Source organism: Callithrix jacchus, chromosome 6 (genome assembly GCF_049354715.1).
Source record: "Callithrix jacchus isolate 240 chromosome 6, calJac240_pri, whole genome shotgun sequence".
Taxonomy (NCBI): Eukaryota; Metazoa; Chordata; class Mammalia; order Primates; family Cebidae; genus Callithrix; species Callithrix jacchus.
Window position 1 is genome coordinate 56,815,890 of NC_133507.1, and position 11,460 is coordinate 56,827,349.

The window sequence follows — 11,460 nt, forward strand, 5'->3', positions numbered from 1 at the left end:
CTAGGAGAATTAGCACCCCAAAGTGCCAATTTATCATGAACAATACAACATGTATTGGGTGCATTTATCAGGTTCTGTGCTAAATGCTAATTTGGCTTATTTCCAATGATCAATTATATTATGCCATGCTAAACACTCACATTTTATTAATGCGGTGCCTTATTGTTTAACTTAGCAAATCCCAGTGACGAAAATAACGATTTTCATTTCACAAATTAGGAAAATGAGGCTTAGAATATTTAAGTGACTTATCCAAAGTGTGGCAGTGTCTTAGTCTACTGGTTTATTCATTCAGCAAATGATGTTTCTTTATGAACAGCTGGTGAGGTATGTAGAATCAGAACATGTAGAGCCTTGACGGTCAGCCTCAGGATATTAATCCAGGAGAAAGGGAAAACATGGAGGTGAAGTGGTAAGATTTCTATTTTAAAAGCTCCCACTGCCTCCAGTGTGGTCTACGAATAGAGGAGGCATTCAGAGACTGTTTTGAAGAGGCCAGACAGGAGCTTATTGGAGTGGCTTCGGTGAGTACAAAAGTTGTATTAGTCCATTTTCACACTGCTGTAAAGACCTGAGATTCGGTAATTTATGCAGCAAAGAGATTTAATTGACTCACAGTTCCACATGGCAGGGGAGGCCTCAGGAAACTTACAATCATGGTGGAAAGCGAAGGGGAAGCAAGCACTTTCTTTACAATGTGGCAGGGGAGAAGGGAGTGAAGGAGCAACTTCCAAACACTTATAAAACAATCAGATCTCATGAGAACTCATTCACTATCACAAGAATGGCGTGAAGGGGAGGAAGGTGTTAAAAATAAGTAGCAGATTCTGGCATGAACAACTGAGTATATAATGATGCCCTTGCTGAGATTGAAGACACAAGTAAGGTTTGGAGGGAAAGTTTGTACTCAGAGTCAGGCCCTTGATCCCAGCTTGATTAAAGTCACTGGGGCATTGATCCCAAGGCCCCTTAAAATGGCTGATTCATCTCCAGCTTGGTTTACTGGTCTTGTAAATAGCTACAAAGTTTTTATGTTCTCCTCAAAATGTAGTCCCCTTCCTACCATCAGTTCCTTCTCTATTTTTTATTTTATTTTGAGATGGGGTCTCATTCCAATGCCTGGGCTGGAGTGCAGTGGCATGATCTCAGCTCACTGCAACCTCCACCTCCCAGGCTCAAGCAATCCTCCCACCTCAGTCCCCCAAGTAACTGAGACCACAGGCATGCACCACCACACCTGGCTAATTTTTGTATTTTTTATAGAGACAGGTTTTCAACATGTTGCTCAGGCTGATCTCAAACTCCTGAGCTCAAGCAATCCGCCTGCCTGGGCCTCCCAAAGTGCTGAGATTATAGGCATAAGCCACTGCACCCAGCCCAGTTCCTTCTCTAAAATAGAAATGATTATCACCATTGCTCAAAAAATATCTCTCTCTCCTCCCCGTCAAAAAATAGAATCCAAATATTTCCCAACTTACCACTGCTACTGCCAGGGTATTCTCAGCTATAAAATCTCTTTCTTGCCCCTCTGTTATGCCTCCAGGTTTGCTCTCATTTAATGTTTCTAGTTTATATGTATTTCTCCTGCTTCTAAAAGGCACAGAACCATTCCAGTCTTCCTTTGGGACGTAGGCAGCATGGAACTCTGCACATCTAAGTAGAACAGGTGAGTGTTTTCCAGCACACTCCTGGTTTTCATTCTTTCTCCCTGGTTGCTCCCATTCAGTCACTTTTGCTGGTTTCTCCCTATTTTTCCAACCTCTTAAAGTTGAAGTCATCCAGGCCTCAGTCCTTTGATCTGCTTTGTTACTTTACTCATCCACACAGTAGTCCCAATTCCATGATTTTAAACATAATCCATGCATTAATGACTCCAAAATATCCCTGGGAAGACATCTTCCTACATTTCAAATGTATATATTCATGTATCTATTCAACATCTTCACTTGGAGACGAAATAAAGTCTCAAATTTAACACATCCCACTCTTGCTACTGTTCTGCTCATGTGAGATGCCCACTCCCCCTTCAGCTTCTGCCATCACTGGAAGCTTCCTGAGGCCTCCCCAGAAGCTGAGCAGATGCCAATGCCATGTTTCCTGCACAGCCTGCAGAACCGTGAGCCAATTAAACCTCATTTATTTATAAGTTTTTAAAAAGCACACAACCCAAACCCCACTCCAAGTACACCCCTTCGAGCCTTTTCCATCACCTGACTTTCTCAACCTTATAAAGTATAAGCACAAAAACCATGAGGTCAAACAGCTCTCCTTTTCTGTCATGAAAATCTGTGGCTCTACATTCAAAATGTAATCAGGGTCCAGCCTCTTGATTTTGTGCTAACTCCACTGCTAACGCCTTTTTCCAGGTCACCATGATTTCTTACCTAGATGACTGCAATGGCCTCCTCATTAGTTTTCTAGATTTCACTCTTGCCCTTTGTCTTAGGTAGAGTAGGCTAGATTCCACAACAAAGTACTTCCAAAGCTCAGTAGTTTCAAGAACAAGAAGTTTATTCCTTTCTTCTTTTTCTTGAGATGGAGTTTCGCTATTGTTACCCAGGCTGGAGTGCAATGGCCCGATCTCAGCTCACCGCAACCTCCACCTTCTGGGTTCAAGCAATTCTCCTTCCTCAGCCTCCCGAGTAGCTGGGACTACAGTCGCGCACCACCATGCCCAGCTAATTTTTGTATTTTTAGTAGAGACGGGGTTTCACCTCGCTGACCAGGATAGTCTGGATCTCTTGATCTCGTGATCCACCCGCCTCAGCCTCCCAAAGTGCTGAGATTATAGGCGTGAGCCACCGCGCCCGGCCTATTCCTTTCTTATGTAACAGTCTGGGCTGGGTTCAGGACGGCAAAGCAACTCTCCACCACACACTCATTCCTTTCTCAGCCAATGGCCACCCTACTGTCTTCTAGTCACATGACCACACCTGTATGCAGAGGAGGACAGGAAATGTCCCTGGCTGGCCAGCTGCTTCCACTGTGGAGGAAGGAGGGTGGATTTTGGCAGTCTGCTGGCCAACTCCCTACAGATCATTCTCACCACAGTGGCCAGACTTTGAAACACACATCACATCAGGTTACTCCTCTGCCCACAGACTTCCAGGGCTCTCCATTTCACCTTCAGAAAAAGCCCTGAGAGTCGCTTCCACGCCCTGGTACCATCTGAGCCTTCATCACGTTGCTGATCTCTCCTCTTCTCCCCCTGCTCTCTTCACTCAAGCCACACGGCCTCCTTGTTGTTCCTCAGACATGCTGGCCACAGTCCTATATTGGGGTCTCTATATGGCTAGCATCGCTTCTTCCAGATACTGGCAGAACTGACTTCCTTATCACTTTCAAGCCTTTGCTCAAATGTCAGCTTTCAATAAGGCCTACACTGACTTGCTCATTTAAAGTTGTAATTCCTGGCTATGTGTGGTAGTTCACGCCTGTAATCCCAGTAGTTTGGAAGGCCAAGGGGGACCAATCACTGGAGGTCAGAGGTTCAAGACCAGCCTGGCCAACATGGTGAAATCTTGTCTCTACTAAAAATACAAAAATTAGCCAGGTGTGGTAGTGGGCGCCTGTAGTCTCAGCTACTCGGGAGTTTGAGACAAGAGAATCACCTGAACCTAGGAGGTGGAGGTTGCAGTAAGTAGAGATCACAACCCTCCACTCCAGCCTGGGTGACAGAGCTAGACTCCATCAAAAATAATAATAATAATAAATAAATAAATAAAGTTGCAACTTCCTACCTTGCCCACTCACACTCCTTATGCTCGTTACCCTGATTTTCCTTTTGTATACCCCTACTCACCTCTGAACATGTAGAAAGTACTTACTTATTCTGTGTACTAACTTCTGCAACTAGAATACCACGTCTACTTTACGTGCTATTGTTTCCCCAGCACTTAGAATAATGCTTGGCCCATGTGCTCAGTAAATATTTGTTGAATCAATGACAGAAGCTGAGAGAGGGATTCCATGCATGTAGGTGCTGATAACTCATTTTCTATCCCATGGTTAGGAATGACTCCCTCTCAAATGTATGCCAAGTCTCACAAGGGAACTAGGAAAGAGAACACAAATTAACTGGTACAAATGTATCGCCACTGCAAAAACAAAATCCAAAATTAAATAATAAAATAAAGCTCCATAATGTGCATGTCCACTATTAGTGATCAGAATTATCAACTCCACTGGGACTGGGGAGGTATTATGAAATAATAAGGACAGAGTCCCTGGTTCAGAGCATCGCTTAACTTCTTACTCCTCTCCTCTGTGGGCACAACTTTCACTCCCAATCAATTAAGTACAGTGTCTAGTTTAAACAATTGCTAACAAACTGTTCCCAAAGAGAAAGACAAGCTCTCAGAGTTATTGCAGCCCAAAACAAGAGAGATCACAATATCCAGGCAGCACACACCAGCTCAGAAATAAGCCAGATGTACTAAGCCTGTTGCCAGCTGAAAGATGGAATATAGTTTCTTGCCATAATTTGCACTTCCCCTGAGTTGCTTCACAGGCTAGCGAATGAGCTAACAGTCACTAAAAAGAAAGAGAAGTGTCAAAGCCTGATGGGAACTCCAGGTTTTTCCTTTGTCTAATTGGCCCCAGGCCTTCTGTAGCTGCTCTTGAGACCTGCCTTAAGCTCTCTGTGGCCTATAAGCTGTCACAATACCCATCATCTTATTCCCTTTGGTTACCAAATTCAGAATTTATTGTTAGAGTCAAGTTTTCAATGAGTGCACACTGTTTCCAGACAGGTTCCTGTAGATATAAAGTAAAAAAGAATAGGGTCAGACATGGTGGCACACATCTGTAATTCCAGCAATTTGGGAGGCTGAGGGAGAGAAGCGCTTGAGGCCAGGAGTTCAAGACCAGCCTGGTCAACATAGCTACACAGTGTCTCTACCAAAAAAAAAAAAAGTGGGCATAGTGGTGCATGCCTGTGCTCTCAACTATTCCAAAGGCTGAGGAGGGAGGATCACTTGAGCCCAGAAGGTCAAGGCTTCAGTGAGCTATGATCATGCCACTGCACTCCAGCCTGAACAACAGAGTGAGATCTTGTCTCTATTTTAAAAATAAAATAAAGAAAGAAAGAATAGGACAATTCGTTTATTCAGTAAATATCAATTGAGCATCCAGAGCATCCACCATGCCCAAACACTGAGCATAGGGCATTCGATGATGAACAAACTAGAATGGCCCCTTCCCAGAGCCTGCAATTCAGGAAAAATTCTGGCAAGTAAACAGACAATTACTAATATGCAATTGTGATAAAGACTGTGACAGAGGGTGCACAGAAGAAGCTGGAATCTGGAATATTAGGGGTGGAACCTGGGGGTCAAGAAAAGCTTGACAAAATAACTCTACTAAGAAAAATGGAGCTGATGTAAGTTTTCTCTTAAGCATTGAAGGGAAAATGGTTTCAAATTAAGAAGACTGGTTTTGGTATTTCTTGTGTTTATTTTGGCAGATAATTCTGCTTAAAGAAATAAAAAAAATTTTTAAATCTAAGTATAGGTGTGCCATAAATGAAGAGGCAAAAAATACCCCAAAAACCCTAAGTTAGGGATTTAACCTGTGACCGACCTGGTTTCCAAAGCTAGATCTGCTGAGTTATTGCCTTCTTTTTTTTTCTTGTTTCTGTTTTGCCTCTATTCTTTTTTTCTTTCTCCCCATTTTTTCCATTATAACTTCAATTTAGAGGACACACATAATAGACAGTAAGCTGCAATTTCGCAATCTGTTGGTCCTATTTCACTGCAAATACTCTGAACAAGTTGTTCACCCTGCGGTGGTCATCACTTATCCAAGTCCTCCTCATAACTATAGTACATTAGGCTATAAAAGTGTTTTCTGAAAGAAAATGCTTCCAGTTCTTTCTTCAAAACTTCATCTTATTGCTCAAATAACTATATATATTCTTTTTTTTTTTTAACTTGTTAAGAGGCAGAGTTTCACCCTGTTGCCCAGGATGGAGTTCAGCAGTGGCATCATAGCTCACTGCAGCTCAAACTTCTGGGTTCAAGTGATCCTCCGGCCACAGCTTTCCAAGCAGCTGGGACTACAAGTGCATGTCACCACACCTGACTAATCTTTTTTTAAAAATTCAGAGACAGAGTCTCGCTGTGTTGTCCAAACTGGTCGTGAACTCTTAGCCTCAAGCAATCTTCCCATCTCAGGCTCCCACGTCACTGGAATTATAGGCATGATCATCAGGCCTGGCTTAAATTTTTCTTTACGAATAAAAATGTGGAGAAGTTATAAACTAATGAGCATCAAGTTAGCAGCAAAAAACAAACCATTATCCATAAAGGCACACATTATAGGCTATGATTTCTGAATGTTTAATTATTATTGCTTTAGGCACCATTGTCTTAAAGAAATCTCTGCAAGACGGTCAACATTGTATACTCTAAGCTCTAGAGCTATATTTTGTAGAAAAGGTCTCTCTACTTCACTTTGCCTGCAGGACCTCCTTCTGAGAACTCCACTCAGGGTAAGCCTGGTAAGCCATTACACCTGAACTTGGAGGTATTATCTAATAAACCTGGTTTCTCAATGGTTTTTCTGCCTTTGAAAATGCTACTGAATGTTGCTGTTATTCGTTAACAAATAACTAATAGCATCTATTCTGTTCCAAGTCCCTGTTTCAGAGATGAAGAGGACCTAGTGCTTATTCTCCCTCCAGTGCTACCTTTCTTATATTGGGGAAAGAATCAAATAAATAGTATTGGAAGTATTCCAGGAGTCCTTCTCTATGGCCTCTTGCTGCAAGAGGAACATTTTGGTTTATATCAAAAAGCATTAGACAATGTTAATCTAATCTGTTCTAAAAGCCAACTTTTAAGTTTATTTTAATATAATGCACAAACATTATTTTAAATCAAATAGTTCTAAAAGACTCATGTTAAAAACCACCAGTCTCCTATCTAACTCTCTCCTACCACCAGTCCCACTCCCTAGAGACAGCCAATTCCAACTTAATTTCCTGTCTCATGTGGCATTTATCTCTACATTTAAAATAATACGGCTATAATTTGGGTGACCATACATCTAGTTTGACCATTAATTCTAGTTTGTACCTGCTGCCTCCGAATAATTATTGCCAGTCGACCCTTCATTCTCAGAAGTGTCTCTATGTGATTCATTACATGACTTCGATATTTCCAAGGAATCATCCTGATGTGCTGCTATAACACAGGATCCATAGACTTCTCCTTTGTGGTTGAGCCCTCTGACTCCCTCTACTTTCCCTTTTTTAAATTTTGAGACAGAGTCTGGCTCTGTCACCCAGGCTGGAGTACAGTGGCACAATCTTGACTCACTGCAACCTCCGCCTTCTGGGTTCAAGCGATTCTCCTGTCTCAGCCTCCCAAGTAGCTGGGATTTACAGGTGCCCACCACGATGACCTGCTAATTTTTGTATTTACAGTAGAGACCGGGTTTCACCATGTTGGCTAGGCTGGTCTTGAACTCCTGATCTCAGGTGATCTGCCCACCTCAGCCTCCCAAAGTACTAAGGGATTATAGGCGTGAGCTCCTGCCCCTGGCCCAATTTCCCTTTAATTCATTCTCCCAATGTAGCTATAATCCATAATCAATATTTACCTTATTTTGACCATCTAAATATTTTTCACTGCTAAGCCAAACACTTCACTGTGTTTTCATTCTTGTGTAACTTTTTGTTTTCTCTGAAGTTAACAACTGACTCTTTTTAAGATGTTTAATTATTTGTGTACCTTTATTTTTCCCAAAATGCTTTAACAGAGTTGTGAAATATCTAAGCAATAATTTTGCCAAATGCTCAAAGACTTCCAATTATTATTTTCCCTTGACAGCACTGTTCCTAGAGCCTTCTGTCCTTTGGCTGCAATCCAGAGCAAGTTGCTGACTGGACTTGCTGAAAAGCTGTTGCCCTGAGACTTCTCTTCAAATTATAAGAAAAAATTTACTTTTTCTCAGAATTCTAAACCCAATAAAATAATCAAGTGTAAGAGCAAAACAGATACACTGAAAGCCTCAAAAAATATATCTTGCTAATACTCTATAAAGCTACTGGAAGATGGGCTTCAGAAAATAAAGGAAGTATATAAAGAAAGAAAGAAGCATGACACATTGCTACCTTAACTAATAAAATCTCTGAACTTTTTGGTCCTGCCTGAGGAAGCAAAAATGCTACTTGCTGCAAAAATGACACCACTTGTCACACGGCAACTAAAGCAATGTATAGGCACACCTTGGGGTTAGGTGAGTTTGATTCCAAACTACTTCGATAAAATGAATCTTGCAGTAAAGGAAGTCACACAATTTTTTTTGTTTCACAGTACATATAAAAGTCATATTTACTCTATAATGTAGTCTATTAAGTGTGCAATAGCATTATGTCTTTAAAAAACAATGTACATACCTTAATTTTAAAATACTTTATTTCTTAAAAAATGCTGACAATGTTCTGAACCTTCAGTGAGTTGTAATCTTTTTGCTAGTGGATGGTTTCAGATGTCTCAATATTGGTAGCTGGTGACTGATCAGGGAGGTGGTTCCTGCAGGATGGGGTGGCTATGGCAAATCCTTAAGACAACAATGAAGTTTGCCACATGGATTCAATCTTCCTTTCACAAAAGATTTCTCTGTAATATGAGATGCTGTTTGATAGCATTTTGCTTACAATATAACTTCTTTAAAAATCGGAGCCAATCCTCTCAAAACCTGCTGCTGCTTTATCAACTAAGTTTACGTAATATTCTAAATCCTTTGTTATCATTTCTGCAGTGTTCACAGCACCTTCACTGGGAGTAAAGTCCATCTCAAGAAACCACTTTCTTTGTTTATCCATAAGAAGTAACTCCCCATCTGTTCAAGTTTTTATCATGAGATTGCAGCAATTCAGTCACATCTTCAGGCTTCATTTCTAATTCTAGTTCTTTTTCTATTTCTATCACAACTACAATTATCTCCTTTTTTGAAGTCTAAACCACTCAAAGTCATACAGGAAAGTTGGAATCAATTCCCAAACTCCTGTTCACATTGATATCTTGGCCTCCTCCCATGAATCACAGATGTTCCTAATGGCATCCAGAATAGTAAATTCTTTCCGGAAAGGTTTCTATTTACTTTGCCCACACACATCAGAGGAATTACTATCTATAGCAGCTATAGCCTTACAAAATTTATTTCTCAAATAAGACTGGAGAGTCAAAGTTACTCCTGAATCCATGGACTGCAGAATGGATGCTGTGTTAGCAGGCATAAAAATCATGTTAATCTCCTCGTACATCTCCCTCAGAGCTCTTGGGTGACTAAGCGCACTGTCAATCAGCAGTAATATTTTGAAAGAACAATTTTTTTTCTGAGCAGTAGATCTCAACAGTGGGCTTAAAATATTCCATTAACCATGATATAAACAGATGTGCTGTCATCTAGGCATTGTTGTTCTATTTATAAAGCACAAGCGGAGTAGATTTAGCATAATTTTAAGGGCCCTAGTTTGTTTTTTTGTTTTTTGTTTTTTGTTTTTCAGAATAATATGTGAGCACTGACTTCAACTTAAAGTCACCAGCTGTGTTTGCCCTTCACAAGAGAGTCAGCCTGTCCTTTGGAGCCTTGAAGCCAAGCATTGGCTTCTCTCTAACTCTGAAAGTTTTAGATGACATCTTCTTCCAATAGAAGGCTGTTTTTCCTAAATTGAAAATCTATTGTTTAGGGTAGCCACCTTCATTAATGATCTTAGCTAGATCTTCTAGATAGCTTGTTGCAGCTTCTCCATCAGCACTGCTGCTTCATCTTGCACTTTTATGTTATGGAGATGGCTTCTTTCCTTAAACCTCATGGACCCACCTCTAGTAGCTTCCAACTTTTCTTCTGCAGCTTCCTCACCTCTCTCAGCCTTCATAGAATTGAATAGAGTTAGGGCATTGCTCTGGATTAGACTTTGGCTGAAGGGAATATTATGGCTGATTTGATCCTCTCTCCAGAACACTCAAACCTTCTCCATATCTGAAATAAGGCTGCTTCACTTTCTTATCATTCGAGTTCTCACTAGAGTAGCATTTTTAGTTTCTTTCAAGAACTTTTCTTTTGCATTCACAACTTGGCTGTTTGGTGCAAGAGGCTGAGCTTTTGGCCTATCTTGGCTTCAAAGATGCCCTCCTCACCAAGCTTAATCATTTCTAGCTTTTGATTAAAGTGAGAGAAGTGAGATCTTCCTTTCGCTTGAATACTTAGAGGCCACTATAGGGTTATTAATTCGTCCAATTTCAGTATTGTTCTGTCTCAGGGAATGGGGAGGCTGAGAAGAAAGAGAAGAGGGAAGAGGGAAGAGAGACAGGAAGCAGCCAGAGAGTGGAGCTATCTGAGCACACACCATTTATCAATCAAGTTTGCCATCTACTATGGGCGTGTTTTTCCCCCAACCAATTACTATAGCAACATGAAAGGCCACTGATCACAAATCATCATCACACAGATAAAATAATGGCCGGAAATGTGAAATATTGCGAGAATTACCAAAATGTGACACACAGACACACAATAATTCATCGTCTCACAATAAATTGTTAGTCTAGCCTTATTTTCTTAAGGAACATTAATTTCATGTATAGTGAGTGTATTTTGCATGTTTTAAATTGTAAATGGGGCTAAATCCAAGCAAGCTAGAACTTAAAGCAGGTTTGCGGCAAACTTTGCTTAATCCCCTACCATACTCCAAGGTAAACTGACAAGTATACCAAAATGGGTTTTCCACAAGTATTTTAAGTTGGAAAAATGGCACCGGGCCCGCGAAGTCACCGCCCGCTGTTCCCGCAAGGTGGCGTCTTTGACGCCGGCGCACAGCCCGCGAGAGGCGCGGGAAGCCCCGGCAGAAGAAAATGAGGTCTGGCCGTCCGTCCGCAGCCTGAGGGCCTCGCCCCTCCTGAAAGCCCTCCGCTCCGTTCTAGGCGTTCAGATGGGACGCGGGCGGTGGAAGACGAAATGAGAACCATAGTTTGACAAAGCAATGGCAAAATAAAAGAAAAATCACATAGGACTTGGGTAGAGAGAAAATCTTCATCGGAAAGGAGCCTGCATCCACAGTGCCGACGACTTCTGCAGAGGGGAGCGTCCCGAGGAGGCGGACACGATTGCCTGTGGTGCCACTCACTCTAAAGACGTCCCAAGACACCTGCGGCCACCTGGCATTTAAGAACCACAATACATTTAAGAACCACAGTCGTGGACCAGAAAATCAGACTATGGAAGTGACTCTGTATTTCTGGGATCCTCCAGCTGCAGGAGGATATGATTTGCAAGATATCCAACCTGCAGACCTCGAATCTGCAGAAAGCAGCCCTGAGCTCCAGCCAAGCCCGCAGGATGACTTTGAAACGTGCCCTGGTACCCACCAAAGTTACATGCGTGGACTGTAGAGTGCAGGACGAGTTTGACTTGGAAGTTTCACTGAAGCCTTGAGGGACTTCTGGGTCATGA